General features: G+C 41.7%; 1 protein-coding gene across 2 annotated transcripts in view; it reads right to left on the bottom strand.

The window, feature by feature from the left end:
* TSC22D1 (TSC22 domain family member 1) overlaps nt 1-18991 on the bottom strand; it is a 95838-nt gene that overhangs the window by 20475 nt on the left and 56372 nt on the right. Inside the window, exon 1 of one of the 2 annotated variants that reach the window (XM_055701513.1) lies at nt 8598-8617. The exons of the other annotated variant lie outside the window; for it this stretch is intronic. The gene's annotated coding sequence lies outside the window, so the exon portion shown is untranslated. Of the gene's footprint in view, nt 1-8597; nt 8618-18991 lie in introns of those variants that run through there. 2 annotated transcript variants of the gene reach the window in all.

Genomic DNA, 18991 nt, shown 5'->3' with positions numbered 1-18991 from the left:
GAAAACCAAAGCGCAGAAGTGAAAGACAAGTGCATGGATGCCAAGTTGGGAAATGTCTCATTCCCAAATACTAGCAGCAGAAATCACTGCTGTACCTTTGTTATCCTCATATTTTGAGCAGACGTAATGAAGTACAGTTCAAGAAGATAGCTTTATTTCAGTGCACCATTAAGCACTTCAAAAAAGTGTCTTTAGCTATTAACATCCTAATTGAACATCTAAGGAATATTCTTAGACATCCTACACAGTCATCACCAAGTGATACGCACTGTAAGGCTTTCACAGTTGCACAAAGGTAAGCAGGACAATTGCACAAAATCAGCCTGTTTTACTGTTGATTTTTATTTTCATCTTGGCACTATGACACATACTGTCAAAAAGCAAATCCTCCCTGTGTGAAAGATCAAGAAACACGTACAGGAAAGATCTTATTGGGTATGAAACACCTGCCTAGCCTCTGACACCACCTCCAGGCAAGGCCAGAGGCAGAGGCCTGGGGGAGAACCCAAAAAGCAGGGAGATAAATGCAGCTTCCCTACAGTACGCTCCTACCTGTCAGCAACCAGCAGCTTGAGAAGACCCTGCACAAGAAATAACAACTTAAAGTGTTTAATAACGTAAAAGAATTTTCTTCCAAGAACTGGCCCAGTTGCTTTCTTTCAAAGAAAGTACATCACATAGTTCTGAGACTTTGTAAAACTCTGCTTGGTTAATTCTGAGTTAATTACCCAGAAGAGGCAGTTTTCAAACTATCAAATACAACCACCTTGACTTCTAGAGAGACATGAATTCAAATCTCAAGAGCAAACGTTATTTAAGAACACATCAGGAACACCTGGAAGCCACCACAAGCAAGAAGGAGCAGCTACCGGGAGTCATTCTCCAAGAACCACCTACGAGCAAGTGCTTTACATTCCACTTGTTGCAAATCACTGAACTTCTATCCTTTAATCACACAGAATAACAGATGTACTCGAAGCATGTTCAGGCTGTGGAACTATGTCAGTATCAGGACAAAGAAACATTTTGAAAAAACTAAGTTATCTTGGGGGAAAGAACTAATTATAAGCATTGGTACTGAATTTGTATTATAAATTAGAATATTTACTGGTAACTGCTTTTTGATTGTGAACATCAGTAAAATCAGATTAAGGCTACAGGAGACAAGCCTAGTATCTACCACTTTTACTTCCACAGGTAAGGCATCTCTCTACCCTGGCTATGTTCTATTATCCTGGTCTACAGTGAGTGCTCCTTTCCGTCACTGCAGGCACCTGTGAAACCCAAACCAGCAGAATCTCTGATTAACAAGGAGCCTGATTAACATGGACTGACACAGCACAGTAACAGCAGCTCAGCATTTTTTGCTGCAAGGGATTGTCAATTTAGTTTGCATGTTACATCAGCTGAATACAAAATTAATAATGAAGGATTTACAGACATTCATCTAGACTGGAGGGGAAGGAATCCTCCCCCCAACACAGATGTGTACGGTTGTGTTGGCATTTTTTAAACCTATGCATGCACAAGAAAACTTCAGAGAGTACTATTCAGTTGCCAGTCACATAATCCATGAAGTGGAACCTCACAGTTAAGGGTAAATAAGTTTCAACAGACAAATGCAGCATGAAGCAGGACTCACAAGCCTTCTTATTGAGAAAGGCCATCCAAAACCTTCACAGGCCAATTCCAAAACAAATCTGCACCCTGCCCAAACCTCCAAACTGAGGCTCATCACTAGGTGTGGGCTAACAGAAACCAGTTACAGCTCTTCTTGGAGACCAGACACTCCTCAGTAATACAGGAACTTTATGAAACTAAATTACAGCCGACATTCCTTGGGCATTTGGTGACATTTGTATTGAAGGAGTAAGATAAAGATTTACAACAATGTAGTTGTAGCCATTAGCAAGACAGGAAGAGTTTTTAACTCTACAGCTCTCTTCCCCCAGACTTTTCCTTTCTTTCAGATTCCAGAGAGCAGTGTGCACTCAGGCAGCAGTTGAGGACCAGAAAGCTTTGGGCTCCATGAGGCTAGCATCTTATTTTTAATGTCAGCCTGTTGTAAAATGGAGGCAAGTAGAATGATGCAGCACTCAAACATCAAACAAGCACAAATCCAGACAGGAGTAACCAACCCCTTTTGGTACTGCGAGTACAGCAATTACAACATGACCTTCGATGCTCTAAATAAAGCAAGCTGCAGAGACCAGAGACTGGGTTTCTCTGCCATGCCCAACATCCCCCCATCGAGGGAGCAGCACTTTGCCATCCTGACTCTCTTCAATTAGGCCAGATGCTCTGAGAGGTGAGATCTTGCTAAAGAGAGATACTCTACTGTTTCAACCAGGATAAAGCCCTTCACAAACCCACTGCTGTCAATGGGAAGGGCACTCCACCAGGTCCAATCATTCAGATGCTGGACCACCAGGACTAGAGCTATTGCAGCACAACCTCTCATGAGCAGCACAACACAGGTGCTGCGTGTGCAGAAGGAAAAAGGGTGTAACTTGCTGCTGAAACTTGAACTTTAGGACCTGACAAGCATTTTGTGCATAATCTGTTCTCATGCAGGTAACTTTCATGGTGCTGTGCAACCTACCCAAACTTGTATGTTCACAGAACGCAGCATAAGTGCTTTAGGAGGTTTGATGGGAAACCAGCAGCAACAAAATAACACCGCAGGTAGCAAACTAATATCTTGCCATGTTGAGCTACTGATAATACACCTTTTTCTCCCTGTAGTGAATGCTCATCAGTGGCCCACCATGAATGATTACGCCACATTAGTTCAAGTCAACAACACCCCAACATTAAGTATTAGTTCCTTTAACAGGCGCTGGAAGACAGCACTAATCCTATACTTGATTATTTTTACTGTGAACATTTAAGTCTTACACAGCTCTTACCCTGTATTTATTTTTGTATTCTTCTAGATTGATTGTGTTCAGCAATGTTTTATTTCAGAAAAGACTGACAGTCACAACCTTCAATTTTCTTATCTGGCTATGTGACAACAGCAAGCAATTCTGAAATTAGCTGCTTCTGACAAAGCATTTTCTTCAGAGACTGAATGTATTTTCATTTCTTACCTTATCAGTAAGGAGTACAGAATGTGACAAAGTTGCAAGATGTGCTGAAACGCCTCTCTTCTAAACCAGAGATTGGGACTTCAGTTCCGCAACCAGTAATTATCATTTTCTTGAAATTAATTGCTCTAATCAGGTAAGTAAAAGCTACTGAAATTACTTGGGAGACCAAAATAGAGGTTTGGAAGATTATTACTGCATCTCACAGAGGAAGAGATATTATTTTTATACATGCTATTATTAACGAGACTGAGAAATGTATTTATCATGAAATTAAATATTTAGTAACAGAATCATAGGAAAACAATCCAAGTACAGATTTGAAAATCAAAAAACACGTCACTGAACTAAAAGAGATAAGAAGAGAACAGAAATAAAAAGGCAAGTGAAAGCAGGGAAGGAACAGGGAGAAATAGTCAGAGAAAACAGCAAGCAGAGCAAGGCAATAAAGACCGAAGGGTCAGAAACCGCATGAGGGAGTGAAGAGGATAAAGGAATTATGGGCTAAAAATACCCAAACGAAAGGTAACAGCAGATGTTATTTTTTTGGTACATTTAATACAACATCTGAAAAACAGAGCGTTTCTGGAAATGCCAGATTTTTCTAAAAAAAACCCCAAAATCCAAAACAAACTATACAAAGGAAAGGATTAACAAATTAAACCTACAATGAGCAGCTGCAAAAGGCCTGCCACCTCCCTTGGAACAACAGCACTTCGATTCATAACCCAATACCATGACATCACTGTCTTATGACGACAGCTTTTGGAAAAAGAGGAAAAAAGGGAGAAAAAAAAATCAGAAGTTTCAGACTCTCAATCTCTCACCTTCACGTATGTGAGCAAAAACTTCCAGCCTGTAACGACTCCCTTCTTAATTCACGCTTCAAATACAATGTACTAGAGAAATACTTTAACCTAAAGTACCAGAGGTAAAAGTTACATTAGCCAAGATAGTTATGTGGCTCAGCTTACCCCACTGAAAAGGGTTAAGCTGGCAGTGCTAGAGTAGCTCCTTCCAAAGCAACTCACACAGCCCTGAACTGTGCAGTGTGCATTCTGTAGCCACACAAAAGCCATGCAAATTCTCCTGTTAGGAGCATTGCAGTTCTGTACCGAACCAGCAGCCCTTGGCTTAACCAGTAAGGCAGCTGCCCTTCAGTGGAGATGGGTTACACAGTGCAGTGGTTAAAAGCAAAAAATCAGCCTACACCTGTGTTTCCACAATCACAACTGACTGTCACAGCAAGCATGAGGATTTTTTAGGACAGCAGCACTCTGTGTGAGCTCCAAACAATACAGTGCTATTTTCAATCCTCTTCAGAGAACAGTGAGGAAGAGAGAGCAAGGAGGTGTTTTGAGTGGGGAGGACAGACACAAAACTAGTTTATTGACCTATCTGCATTTCAGCTGTTGTTAATAACAGCTAATGCTTCATATCATTCACTGAAAGATGTATCAGAAGTAAGGAAGATGAGCTCCAAGCGTATTCCAAAAAGTCTCTGTAATTCTGGCTTCTGAATATCAATTTATCAAGTTATAAGAACTAAGAGTTCTTCTTTCCAAGATGCCCAGGGAAGAAGGAAGATAATCAAAGTTTATTACTTTCTCCTTCAGTGACCAGTTCAATATCGCATTAAACATTTGTGGTGACCCCTACTGGTACATACATACTGATCTAAGTCCAAAGATTCAAACCTGCTCAGGCATTCATGGCAACAGGCCTTCCACTCAACAACTGAATTTCACAGGTTTTAATAAAAAGCACAAACACAGCTAACATGTCAAGTTAAATAACGTTCTTTTCCTCTCACTCCATTACACATATTCCACTATTGTATTTCACAATGGGCTCCAACTAATTGCCTCCTACTTCATCCTGCCCACAAGTTCTTGCCTTCTCTTTTGTACTGGATCTGATGGAAAACCAAAAACTATTACCTGCTACACCACATGAACAATGTAAGTGAAGGCAGAAAAGAGCGACCGGCAGAGAGGGAAGGCAGCTTTCCCCTTCCTTAGATACACCCACCCACCAAATTCACTATCACGATAAGGTCTTGCAGAAAACACCAGACAGGAAATACTAGCAAAAAACCCCACAACCCCCAAACATGCAATTTTGTCCTTATTGTCTATCTGGATATTCTGTTGTTAAAGTCAGGGAAGGAATAAGAAAAGCAGATAAGGAAGATAATATTTAGGCCACTTTCCTGGCTAATTGTGTTCTCTAATGACAACCATCACAGCAGTAGGAGTTCCCTTTCCCAGTCTACAGTTACTTGTGTGGCGTGTCTGATTCAAGACTCTTTGCAAACTGCCAAGCAGAGGGCATGCTCAGTAAATAGATACACAAACAGACTGTATTTACTTGTGTCAGAAGTTTATCAGAACAGTTGAAGAACCACATTCCGAAGAAGATAAGCAGGCAGGCAGAAAGAACATCAGAAAAAAAAAAAACCAGAACTAAATTATAATCAAAGCTACCATATTGAGACATACAACAGCAAGTACAATTAACATTTAACTTGTTACTTGAAGTTTATTTGAGAAGTGACTGAATCATTTGTGCCTTGGAGCAAAGAGGTGTTGACACAGATATAGCATTAGCCAATTACTTTGCTTAATAAAAAATACGGTTAAGTCATGAATTTGTCACCTGTGACAGCGTTTGGTCCATTGAAATGAACCCTTCAAGATAAGCAAGTGGTTAAAAAGAAGAAAACTCTGCTTGTAATAGTACTGAAAGTAATGTACATATTGGATATGGTCTTTCTCAGAGTTCTCTTTAGCGTTAGGAAAGATCAGACGTCTAGAGGATAGCACCCAGCCTAAGGCTCAGTCCCTGCCTTTCTCTCCACTAATCACAGAAGCGGCCCAACACAACGAACCTCCTGCACTAAGGTTAGCCTCTGTAAATGTCCTTCCCTCTCATAAAGCAGTTTCTTCCAGTGGCCAGCATTAAGCCAAACTCTAAAAGGGAAGCTATTAAACCAACCAACCTCCCCCCCCCCCACACACACACAAAATAAACAAAAGAATCAATTCAATGGACTAAGAGAATTCTGGTAGCTAAAAGGCATTAGGCACAGCACCTAACGGCACTCTGACTTCACAGGATTACTCAAACTCCTCAGTTCCCTTACTGTGAAGGAACTTGGTAGCACCTTTTCTGTTCCTCTGCTTTGTTCTCTTGGCTTCTAAGTGCATCCAATCGCCCTTCCGCACTTCTCCTGTATTCTTCTCTCTGTCCTTTCTCACACATCTCCCTTTGCTTTAATAAACTAGCAAACAGTAAATCTGTCAGGTGTTCTCCCTTCCCCACCCACTCCACCCCCAACACAAAAAAATACAGTTGGCAATCAACTTCCAAGCATGAGGGAAGTGCAAAATGTGTAGATGAAGGCAATGGCTATCAAGCATGCATAATTCATCGGACCTACGGCTGCCTCTATAGAGAATGGAAATAAATTTTCTTCTAGCACACCACACTGGAAGAAAAGATGAGATCCACAGAACACACAAAAGATCAATACAGCACCTTTAACAAAGCCAAAGGTAACGAGGGGAAGAAAAAAAAAAAACTACTGGAGAAAAAAAATCATTATCTATTACCTGGAACTGCACAGACTAACCCTAAAATGATTTTAGATTCAGATATTTTTATGTTTCGTTCAACAGCTCCTAAAAAGCGCTCAAACCCCAGAAATTCCTACTGGTCTTAAGAAGAGTAGCTAGATTATGATTTCTGAGGAACCTGAACCTTTGTTCAACTGCACAGCAAAGGTATCTGAAGAAATTGGAACAATGTCTTAATTCTGTTTTATCATTTGTCTCTATTTTCTTGCCAACTTGAATTAGAAGAAAGTCAGAGTTTTCAGTCTCAAATTGCAGTTCATGGATGAAAGTAAGTTTTTACTAGAATTAAAAGGCATTCCGCATAGCACATCTTTGTTTTTAAAGCAAGTGGTTACTCATGGTGACTTCAAACTCCCTTCATTCACGTTAAGTGGCTGCTTTTTTCTTCAAGGCCACTATTGTGTCATAACTCAACTACTTATAACACACTTGTGTATCTCCATACAACAAGCACGAAAGAAATTATCCATTTTTGCTACAAACACTCCTCTAAACCCACAAAACCAACTTTTTCTGGTTTTCTTCGCTTTTGCACCTACTTATGAAACTGCCACCTGATATCAGCACTAGAAATAGATGCCTAAAATAGCAATGCAGCTTTTTAAAGAAATCCAAAACAACAAAAACACTATCATTTGACCATGTACGTATTGTTCAAGTGAAACCAAAGAGGTCACGCATATTTTTAAACTTCCCATACAGCACGCTACACAAAAGAAAAAAAAAATAGGAATCAGGACAGCACAATGCTTGCATAACCAGAAAGTCCTCAGTCTTGCTGCAGGAAGGCTCAACATCACCCACACCAACCCTGCCCCCAGAGGGATCCTTATACATAGGATTAACTTCTACAGTCACGCTAAGACAGAAGAAGCTCCCTATTCACAACTAGAAAGTTAAACAAGAAAAATACAAAGTGTAAGTACAGGTATAGACCAGATATATTTTCCTCCCAAGCATCTCACAATTTCAGAGTTACTCAACCACAACAATTAAGAATGCCTTGAGTGCACTGTACCTGAGCAAACTCTGTTCCAGTGCACTACATTACCGACACTGCAGCCTCAGCTGAATGTAACCCAGTCCTGGCAGCTTTGAAGCTTTTTCTGCCTTTCCCTCTAATGCTTCCCTCCCGTGGAGCCTGTGGGCTTGGAGAAGCAAGTCACTCCTCTAGTCAGAGGTACACAGCTGGCTTGCAGAGATCAGGCAAGCCCCTGATGACAACTTGTCCCCAGAAGCCTAGCTCTAAACATTTTCTATTCAGCTTTTAACTTAGAAATGAAATAGGAAACCCCAAACCAGAAATCTGCAGAATCAATCCATAGCGAGATATTCACCATCATAGATAAAAGCAAAACAGGCAGACTTGGTGCCAGAAAAAGCAACCTTAATGCTATTAGCTACTTCCATCAATCCCCCCGTGGAAGCCCATACATAAGGTCAGTGGCAAGCTCTGCCTAGCTCAGTACCATTTCACAGCTGCCATATGCCAGCAGAGTCTGCATCCTTGTTGATTATAGCAGGGCAGCAGCGCCCCTTCCCCTGACCCAGTCCCCGCTAACCCTGTTAGGTTTGGTCAGATGTAGATCCAGCTGTTTGTAACTACCAGTACACGCAGGCACGAGCTGTTCTTGACCAAAGCAGTTCTGGTTTTCACTGGCTATCAAACTGCGTGCAGTCAGAACCCTGCTTCTAGCAAAACAAGCTCCTTAAGAGTAAAAATCCAAATCAACTGTTCAGAACTTTAACGCCTCATAGGGGAAATGAGGACCCCAAATTGTGCAAATTCCTCGTATTCTGCCCACTTTGCTCACTCAGCACCGTCCATACTGAACTCCCATCACCACTGTCAAGGCAACGAGGACTCGACCTTCTCGCCCTCCGCAAGATCTTCCCTCGGATACTCTGCTGAAGCCGCACTCCGGAGTTTTAAGCTTCCACTATGAAAAACCTCAACCTGCGGCGGCCACTTTCCCCCGACTCCCGAGGATGCTGCCCGAAGAGAGGCAGTGCTTGCGCGGGACACGGCTACTGAGCCCGCTCGCCACAGCTCAGCGCCGCGCGGCCCCGGGCCGTGCCCGTGCCCCCGCCGCCTGCTGCCCGCGGTGACTCTGCCCCGCCACCTGGTGGCCGCTGCCAGCGCCAGGCCGCGCTGCCCGCCGCCGGCGGCACCGCCCGCCCCCCCCCCCCCCCCCCCCCCCGAACCGGGCAGGGGCGGCCGCCCCCCACCCTTCCGTAGCGGTGCAGGTTTTGCGGCGGCGGGGGGGAATGAGAGGGACACGCAGCCCGCCCGGAGCCGCGGGGAGAGCCCGGCCCGCCCGCGCCCCGCCGCGACCGCTAGGGAGCGCTGTGGGGCCGGCAGCGCGGCAGGGTCCGGCCGCTCGGCTCGGCGCGCCCGGCGCCCCCACAGCCCCCACCCCCCGCGGAGAGACCCTCTGCGGGGACCTCCGGGCTCCGAGCCGCTCGGACCGCCGCTGAAAAACCTGCTGGGAAAAAAACAAACAAACTAACCAACCCTAAACGTGAGATGCGCCAATAAAAGGGGAAGCAGCGGCTCAGGCCCTCCGTCGTTCCTCCAGAAAACAGATTCGTGCCCCTGAAAACAGCCCGAAAACCGCGGCACAAGGGGCCGGCTTCGCCCGCCGTTACAGAGATGGTGGCTACGGGTACAGACACACGAGTACGCCGTTCCTGCACTGAGGCTGGCTGTAACCGGACAGCACTGGGAAGCGCCGCACACAAAGGCCGGCTCGCAGCGAGAGGCGGGCAGCCGGGCCCAGCCCCGAGATGGGACACCGGGACCGTGGGCACATCTGTCCCCAGCTGTGCGCATCCCCCCAGGCCCGGGCCGCGCACCTCCTACCTGCTTTTATATCCTCCCCTAGTAATCTTCTCTTACTGCGGAGTCAAGGCATGAAGAACGTGCCGAGGGGGAGCCCACGGGGACCGGCTCCTAGAGAGAAGCTGAGACCGCAGACCTCCGCCTTGGGCCGCTCCCAGCCCCACCGACTGCCCTGAGAAAGGGGGTGCCCCCGGGATGCAGCACCAGCCCTGCCAGCCGGCCCCTTCCCCAAGGCATCCATCAGTCACTTACTACACTTTCAGGTCTAAGAAGAGCTCAGGGCCAAACCCGGTATCGGTTTTCCCTCCGAGTAAAATTTTTAAAGGCAGGAGCAGCCCAGACACATCGCCCCCCACCCCGCGCTCCAGCTACACGCAGCCAGCCGGGCTTTGACCGCTGGAGCCCGCTACTGAACGGGGTACGGAGAGACGGTGACCTGCAGCAGGCTCCCGGCACACCAGGTTTTTCTCGGGACAGTGAACCTCCAGGACGCCGCAGCACAGACTGCAGCACACCCCGCTTGCCAGCTCAAGTCAAGCTACAACAACACCCGCCCTCCCCTCGGTCCTCTCTCACCAGCAACAAAGCCACAGGCAAGGGTAGCAAGTTACGGGTGTCACACCAGAACATCCACGCTGGATGAGAAAGGAAAAAAAGACAGCATTTCAGTTTATGGAGGCATAATGTCTAAGAGACCCTTCCCCCCCTCCCCCTTCCAAAACACCAAATTGACATTATTATTTAAAAATCCTTCATCTTTCCCCACTGTAAAGCCAATGTCACTTCTCAGATCAAAGTATTCCTTGCATTAATTGGATTGCTAGATTCCCTCCGGTGTCTTCCTGAAAACTTCCCTAAACTTACTACTTTCCACTGCTGGGTGGTCATTAGATTACCCACAACACACACAGGCCCACAGCCTTGGAGCTTTATTGAGAAGAGAACCTCACCCTTTGTGCCAGCCTAGCAGCGTATGACAGGGGAAAAAAATACTCCGAAAAGTTGGTCTAGCCAAAGATGCCAAAGGGTCATTGAACTCTCCCCCGCAACCCAGTCTAGCTTTGCTCACTGGCAGTTACCTCTGAGCAAATACTAGAGGAGCAAGAGGCTGTGCACTTGAACCCTGCCACTATTCCCAGGGATACTACAAGGAAGGAATGGGTCCTTGCTGAGTCTTGCTTAAGAAAATAACACGTGTGTGTATGCATGTGCATTCATAGACACACCTGTGAGGCTGGTATGTCAGAACACACTGATTTTAGAGAGCCTTAATCTCCAAGACTTTTTACTGCTAGAATATACTTTTAAAAATCAGATCTTGTCTTTTTTTTAAAAAAAGTCTCTTCATGAAAAATGGGATGCGGGAAAAAAAAAAAGTACTCCACAGTGCATCATTTTCAGTACTGGTACGTAATTCCGTGTTTTTCCTTTCTATGAACATCCAAACACTTGAAGGTATTGGCTTTTGGTTTTTTCCTTCCTTGTTTTTTTCTGTCTGTTTATTTTAACAGAGCATCAGCCAACATGGCAAAGACTTGTTCTTCAACTGCCAAAAGCATCACTAGTATAAAAGTGATGTCGGCACTGTTTTGTTAGTAATGTTGGCCTTCCCTCTGAAGAGGCAGAACATACACATTGCCAGGTCAAGCATTAATGGAAACTATTGTTAGTTTACTTAGCCCAGCAGCATGAAAGCTTGTAAAACAAGACATCATCATCAAAAAAGATCTGGGATCACCTCAAACAATCACTCCAACTCACTTCTCCTGAAGATCCATATGCTCAGAAATCCAAGTGACTGAAGACATGGCAGAGGTAATCACAAAAAAGGGATGGGATTAAACCTTGCCTTCTTTGTGCTCCTCCACCTCACCCTCCCCTTTGCTGTGCACTGGAACATTGTATTTTGCAGAAAAAGATGTGCCTGCAAGATTGTGAACTCAATGAAAAACAGGCATTTTATGCAGTCTACACGTCCAAATTTAACAATGAATCAACTGTCATAACAGGATTTGACACAAGTCTGAGTCTTTTGTTACTGTGCCAAGCTAGAGTTTTGCCTACTACTGTAGTTTCAATACTGCACGTAGACTCCATGAGTTTGCTGATCAAAACCATATTTATATTTTTAATTATCAATGCAATGTTTTATTCAATTATTTCAGTGAATTGCCTTAGTCTTCCTGGTTACTTTAAGGAGATGAGTTCTTTCTACTGTCTACTTTGCATGAAATTATGAGAAAATTCTCTGAAAACTGACCTTGATCAGGATGCACAGGAAGAATACTGCCCAGCAAGTATCCTTAACAGACCTACTATCTTTTGTCATGAGTTCTACAAGTTAGAGAACTGGAAGTTTATACCTTCAAAGTACGGGAACAAGTAATTACACGGCAGGCCCAATAAAAAGGAAAAAGCAATCAAGAAAAGTAGCTAAAATGGAAGCCTTCGAAACCACTTAGTGAGCTATAACACAGATGTTACCAACCACAGAGAATAATAGAAAAAATTAGATCGGAAGGCTTCTTTGGCTTTCACCTAGACCAACCTCACCATAAGTGACGGCTAGCTTCAAAATTTTATCAGGTTGCCTTCTAAAGGAAATGAACAAGAATAGACAGAGCTCAAAGTTCGTGAACACTACTACCCTGACAGACTACCACAAGTTGGTAGGTGCCATCTGAAAGACTCAGCCTTAGGAATGCTAAAGAGCAGTAAACAAAAAACGTGCAGTCTTCATATGAACCTTGCAATTCAGATCAAGCAAAGGACAGCATTTGTGATCCCCCACCCCCAACTACAACAGAACAAGTTACTTTCTGAAACAGCAGAAAGGAAAAGAATAGAGCATCAGAAGAACCATCAATCAGTTCCCAAAATATTACAGCTCTAGGATGAGAACCAGGAAAAACTGTCTGGCTCATCTAAAGTACCATTCCAAAAGTACAGCAGGCAACTCCTCAGAACATACCTTATATTAAGCTGTATTTTAAAAATTACTTCAGCTATTTGGCTTCTGCACTCCTGGTTTGAGGCCAAACCAGAATCTCAGCTCTCCAACAGCAGTAGCCTTTAGTATGTCACACGCATTTTCTTGCAATATTTTAAGCTAAGAGATCACACTAGCCTGAAAAATAAGTATAAAAGTATAAATTGGCTCTTCTTCCTCGTGGATGTTTTAAAAGAAAAAAAGTCACATTCCCTCAGTCTTCTGCCGGTAGGCTAAACAAGGCAGCATCTGATAAGAGCAAGAAACTCAGTACATGAAACCTTTTCAGAAATGCCTAGAGGGGGAGGGGAAGGAGGGGGAAGTATACAAGTGGCAGTGAAAGGAGGACCAAATAGGTCAGTCAACACAGAAGACAACTGGTTTATAGCACTGTCCCAGATGAAGCCCTGATTGCTTGCCTTGCAAATGTAAATACAACTAAGTTCTAGCTCCAAAGCACCCAAAAACCTCAAGAACTCAAGAGAGTGTAACTGTACCACCAGATCATGCTAGTAAGATCCAATTACATACTTAAAAACAACGGTCACAAACAATTATGTTGTAATTAGGTATGATGTCACAATCCAGAATGCAGACAGCATTGAAAGAAGGCTATATTCAAACTGGCAAGAGAGATCTTATCTATAAAACAGCCTTAAGAGACTCATCCAAAACGTTAATGCTCTGAAGATTTCAGACTAAGTAGAATCCATCATAAAAATGCCAAGTCTATTTAACAGGAAGCTATAGGTAGTATTAAAAAAAGGCAGGCAAAAATTAGGATATTTTCATCTTAATTTTACGTTAAAAACCTGCCTATTAATCTGCATGAGTTTTATATGCTTCGGTGCTGTCCAAATATATGAATGTTCACTCAAAATGACCACTTCTACAAAGTTCAACACCTGCATATCCTGGGACTATTTCCTTCATAGTGTATCACTCTGAACCACTGTTTCAGTCCAAATGTTTAGATGAATGCTGCCCGAATTAAACTGCTATTAACAGTTCATTGAAGTGCACAGATATGTATTTGATTCGTAACTCAGTGGGTACTGCTCTCTACAGTCACTTCTGGAACTCAAAAGCAAAATAAAGCAGAAAATGAGAACAGAAACACTGAGATTAAGAGATGTAAAAATGAATGCTGCCAACACCTATAGTTCTGTGAAAAAAAATAAAGGAGGGTATGTGAAGCATTAAAACTATGTAAATGAACTGGAGACATATCTTAACCTTGTATCATCCTATTTAACATCATTCTTAAAATGTCTGTGTTACAAAACTAAAATTTAAAGTATTTTTGAAGTCTATTAAGACCCAGTTACTTTGAATCCCAAGCACTCCTGCCTGCACTGGCTGCCAATAGTAACCACATACTTCAGCAAATGTACTCCTATAGCTTCTAGGAGTTAAAAACTGACATTTCTACTGTTTCAAAAACTTGACAGTCAAAGTTATAACGGAATTTTCCTTTTTTATGCTAGAAGTTGCAATCCAGACTGAGCTCTAACAGCAAGGTTAGAGACATGCTAGAAATGTTTGCAATACATGTTTGCTGAAGTTAAGAATAGCCCAAAGATAAGCAGTTGCCTAAACTTGGCAGTTACAAACTGGGTCTCTACACAGGCACAAAACATTCTTCTGATGCTCAGACTCATTTGTTCTCAAACACTGACTGTCCCGGCTCCAAAGCCATACAGAAGTTTAATGAGGTGACAATCCCCTGCTGTCAGAAAAGTTTTGAGATTCAGGTCACAGCAAAAAAAAAAACAACCCAAAACAAAACACTATGGGTAATTTAACACAACAGGAACTCACTGAAGAGAATTAGATAATACGTGCTAGGAGTTGAGTTTTTCCCATCATCAAGATAAAAATCCTATTTTTTTTTCCCAACATTGAAGGAGAAGGCTCACACTTGGTATCAGAAAAATGTGTGCATATTTGATCCTTGAGTCTTGGAAGGTTTTAAAGAAACCTCTGATAAACTCATTCTTTTCAGAGGAGTCACCATTCACAATCACTTTGCCAAAGCTCTCAGAAGCTTCAAACATCTTAAGATGGTCTTACCTTTATATGCACCCATACTAAAACTAAACTTCAAGAGGTAGGTTAGCAGGGAAAGAGGAGGTGCAGCAAGACATATAATGTCATCTCTGGCAATTGAGTAACTCTGTCTCTCATCAGCAAGAGTGCCATATTGAATCTTTCTTCATTAACACATAGAATTTCCCATAGCATTTGTGGGAAATATTGATTTTGCAGATTTAGCATTATTTGATCTCACATGCCATCTATACCATCTCTCCTGAAGCTGCTGTAATTCTATTGTTACTGGAAAAATAACTTAAGTCATGGCAGCAATAAAAGAATTCCCTCACCCATAAAAGATATCCATTTTGTCTACAGTGGAACACCTTATTTTACAATTCACTTTCAAACATAAAGTATACTTAAGGCCTTGTTTGTACCAGTAGAGCCCATCAGACTCATTATTTCTATTTAAAATTTAATGTAAGAATGTTCATAAACACAGTGAATAAAGACTTACTAACAGTAATTTAAAAGTAATCGTACCTGCCTGCTCTGCATTAAATTTATCACCAGTTAGCATAACATGTAAGAGTCCATTAAGTTCAAATGCTTCATGTTAGCTGCACTGAACTGTTTTTCAACTGATCTGTAATTAAACAGGACTTTTCTGTAGAACTGGTGACCGGTTTCTGAAAGCAGACCATGCACAACAGGACAGGTTCTTCACCTAAATCAGACAGTAACAGTCTTTCACCTTCTTCCCTTTTTTCATAGATTCTTACTAGGGAGTACCCAGGTTTCCATTAATTTTAAAAGCAAAACCAGAAACAATGGCATTTTCATCTCTGAAAATACAAGAGGGTTCTATTTTCAGCAAAATAGCGCTGCACTTCACATCAGTATGCAAGACCATTACACTGTTATTACATTTCACAATCATTAAGAAAAGGAACTTCCAGATTAACAAAGGGCAGACAACAATCTGGATATTTCCTCACCACATGTAATAGACAAAAATTAAATTACTACAATTTAGACTCAAGCTTTACCTCAGTAACTGTATCTCCCTGTCTGCACACAGAAGACAACTTTTCATTCCATTGAAAGCTAAATCTGAGATGCAGTGATTTTAAAGAAAGTTACTCTAGTGATGGATACTACCACTATAAATAAATACTGGAAATTAAAATGTTGAATAAATTATTAAGCTAAATGAAAGACTTGTTTTCTTCCTCAAATTGACACTAGCCCTAATCAACAGTATGATCCTCAAATATTAGTTAATAAAAATGCCAACAGAAAACATGAGAATTAAGAAAAAAGTTAGTAAACTCGGAAAGGCAGACCTATATTCAACACATTCCAAAATTAAGGAAAGCATCAACACAAGATAGTTAGAATTATGTATACAGCATAAAGCATCTAAAAGATTTTTATTCCTTTCTCACCCTAAAGAACACAGAAAAGAGAACTCATTCAGCTTCTCCTCCCCCCCCCCCCCCCCCCCCCCCCGGTATCATGGGATACAAGTTTCATGTTTTCATCTAGATAATTACTACTTTTGTTTTCTGTGAATTACAGTGTCACCCATTTCCAACTGAAACAAAGGCATTTATTAACTTAAGCAAGAAGGATCTGGGCTTCAAGTCATTAAGTATTTCAGAAATATAGGTTAGCCTATCTATAATTAGCATTCCTGATGATTTAAACATGGTTTGATGATTACTAAATTCATCATCTTTAAATAAACACTTCTGACTCAGCATGAGCAGAATAGAGACATTTTCATCAACTAATTTAGCTTAAGACTTTTTGGCAAGCAAGACTAGGAAAGAACCGATAGCTTTTATAAGATCAGTGAAGACAGGAATAGGCATGCAAGTATGTTAACAAGTAAAAGGGAAAATATTATCATGAAACTGAATCCAGAATCATTGCAGACAATTGTTCCCATACTCCAGTGTTTTGCATTTTGAAGTGAGTAATCAGTAAGCAGACACTACATAGACAAAAAACATCCTTATCTAAGAATTCAGGTAAGGGAGCTACCCTTTTTTTATTATGATTAAATACTAACATGCTTTAGAAGTCAAGTTGTATCTTGTAGAAGCTAACAATATAAAATGGAAAACATTTATTTCAGTACTTAGTGGTCAAAGAGGATGAAGCTAATGACTTAAATCAAAGATTTAATCCTATAATGGAGCCACAGTGTTCAATTGCCAACAATGAGTAGGAGTAGGAGTCATCTCAGCAAGTCACCTGCTAAGCAAGCCAGGAAACAATACAAAAATAAAAAAGCACCATGTATCCACAGTGGAAGAATGTACAAAGACTGAAAGGGCACGTGCCCACTAAAATCCTCAGCAAACAAAACCTGAAATTGGGTACCAGATTTACTTCATTAGTTCATTGTTATCCAGAACTGAGACCTTCCCACAGCTTTCAAAGATCTGACCCATATTCAAAGGCCAGATCCAGAACTTTACACGTCACCTGAACTACAAAATCTTGTTTCCAATACATTGGTGTCACACAAGGCTGACTCAATCTTTTTTCTGAACACTCACAAAAAGCTTTTTTCCAAGGTTCATCTAATCCTTAGCAGTGGTTTATTGATAATACATACACCCCCCCATAATTGCACTAGAACACAATTTTGCATATCATGTCTTAAAGTCTGTTTTGTCTACAGACTCCTTGGAAACCTGGTTTGCATAACACATTCTTTCCAGAAGACTCCTCTGCTGAAATTACTATCTGGGTTTTTTCTTTTATTAAATATGAGGCAGTTAGTTCTCTGTAGTTTCAAAAACTCAGTCTAAATCTTTATCTTAAATTCAGCAAAGGACTCTTCCTTCCATCTTCATGAGGCAAGCATTCCACCCTACAGATTGTACTTGAAATCAGTTCTTTCCAGATTCAGTAACTCTCTCAGCTTTTATATATTGCATTGACTTATTTGTTCCACATTGCACATTAAGATATCAGAGACCTTTAACTCTCCTTTCTAGTGTGTTACATCAGTCTTCAGCTACTAGGCTACATACCGTTCCTTAAAATAGCATAAGCCATTCAGATTTTTTAGCAGTACGTACACATGAAGCAAATTTCCTCATTTTCCCCCTACATCAGTTGCTTTAAAATAGAGGAGACCTTAGAATGATGCTGAGTGTCTAATGTGAGCTCCTCCAGAGGTCTGACCATATTTTAGAAATTGAAAAAGGTCTATCTATACTGGGTACAAGGATATGGCTGAGTCCAACAGGAACCTATTTACACAGTGCCTCTGACATTTTGAAACAGCCTTGCAGCAAAATATCTGGGGCTCCACAGAGCACAACAGCACCAAACATTTATTCACATGCTTACTGCAAGTAGTTTTCCCACTTTCCCTGTGAGCTTGCTTTTTTTTTTTTTTTTTTTTTTTTTTTTTGGTCTGGTGGTTATTCCCCCCACTCAAAAAGGTAGCTGAGAGAATTCACTAAATTTCTTTAAAACTCACTAATTTCTTTAAAAGCTGTCAACTTACATAACATTTGACAAAGTACTACAGAGCAGTTTAAGCATCTAGAAGGTTTTATGAATGATGGCTTTTGTTCATCTGAAGTTTTTACATCATTATGGAGAAACTTATTACAGGTTTAATACAATTCGCAACCTCCACTATATCAAAATCGAGGGCTATCCCACTTAATTACATGCTGTTTGTGGTTTTTTTCTCTAGGGGATGCATGGGGGGAGAAGGCTTCAAGGTCAAATTCAGGACCCTGAATTTTGCCTAAGTAGTCTAAAAACAAAGTATAAGAATAATAATAAAGAAATTGCAATATGCTACCAGAAAGATTTCATTAACAGTCTGAAAATTCACTTAGTAGAAGTCTAGCTGGGGAACAACACTGTCAAACACCATACGCCCACTTAAAGTTGTATTTTAAACAAAATTTTAAGTTCCAAATTACGTATGTTCAAGGTTATAAATGATGTAACCTTGGACTTCTGACTTTCTGTAAATCTTTAAAGTAATTTTCCATTATTCCTTACACTATTAAGTTTCTCATGCTTTTCATCAGCACAGTACATCTGAAAACCAGAATCAATTATCTCCTATAGTAAATGATCTCTAGATGTTCAGTTTGAGCTTTAATAAGGAGAGATTTTTTCAGAGACTCAGCATCTATTCTCAGACCCACCTCCCTTTACTAATAGCTGCCAAATCCATCAGCCCAACAGAAGCAACACAACCCGAACTCCCTGCCCCAAGGTCCAGCCCAGCAGCAAGGCTGAGCATGCAGTCCCTATAGGCACACACGTAAAAACACATGCACAGCGCACATATACACGGCTGGCCACACAAGTCAACACAAACTCAGCAGTTAGGTAAACACAAGCAGCA

Source organism: Falco cherrug, chromosome 2, assembly GCF_023634085.1.
Source record: "Falco cherrug isolate bFalChe1 chromosome 2, bFalChe1.pri, whole genome shotgun sequence".
NCBI lineage: Eukaryota > Metazoa > Chordata > Aves > Falconiformes > Falconidae > Falco > Falco cherrug.
The sequence above is the reverse complement of the archived record's forward strand: the minus strand, read 5'-3'. Positions and strand labels throughout refer to the sequence as shown.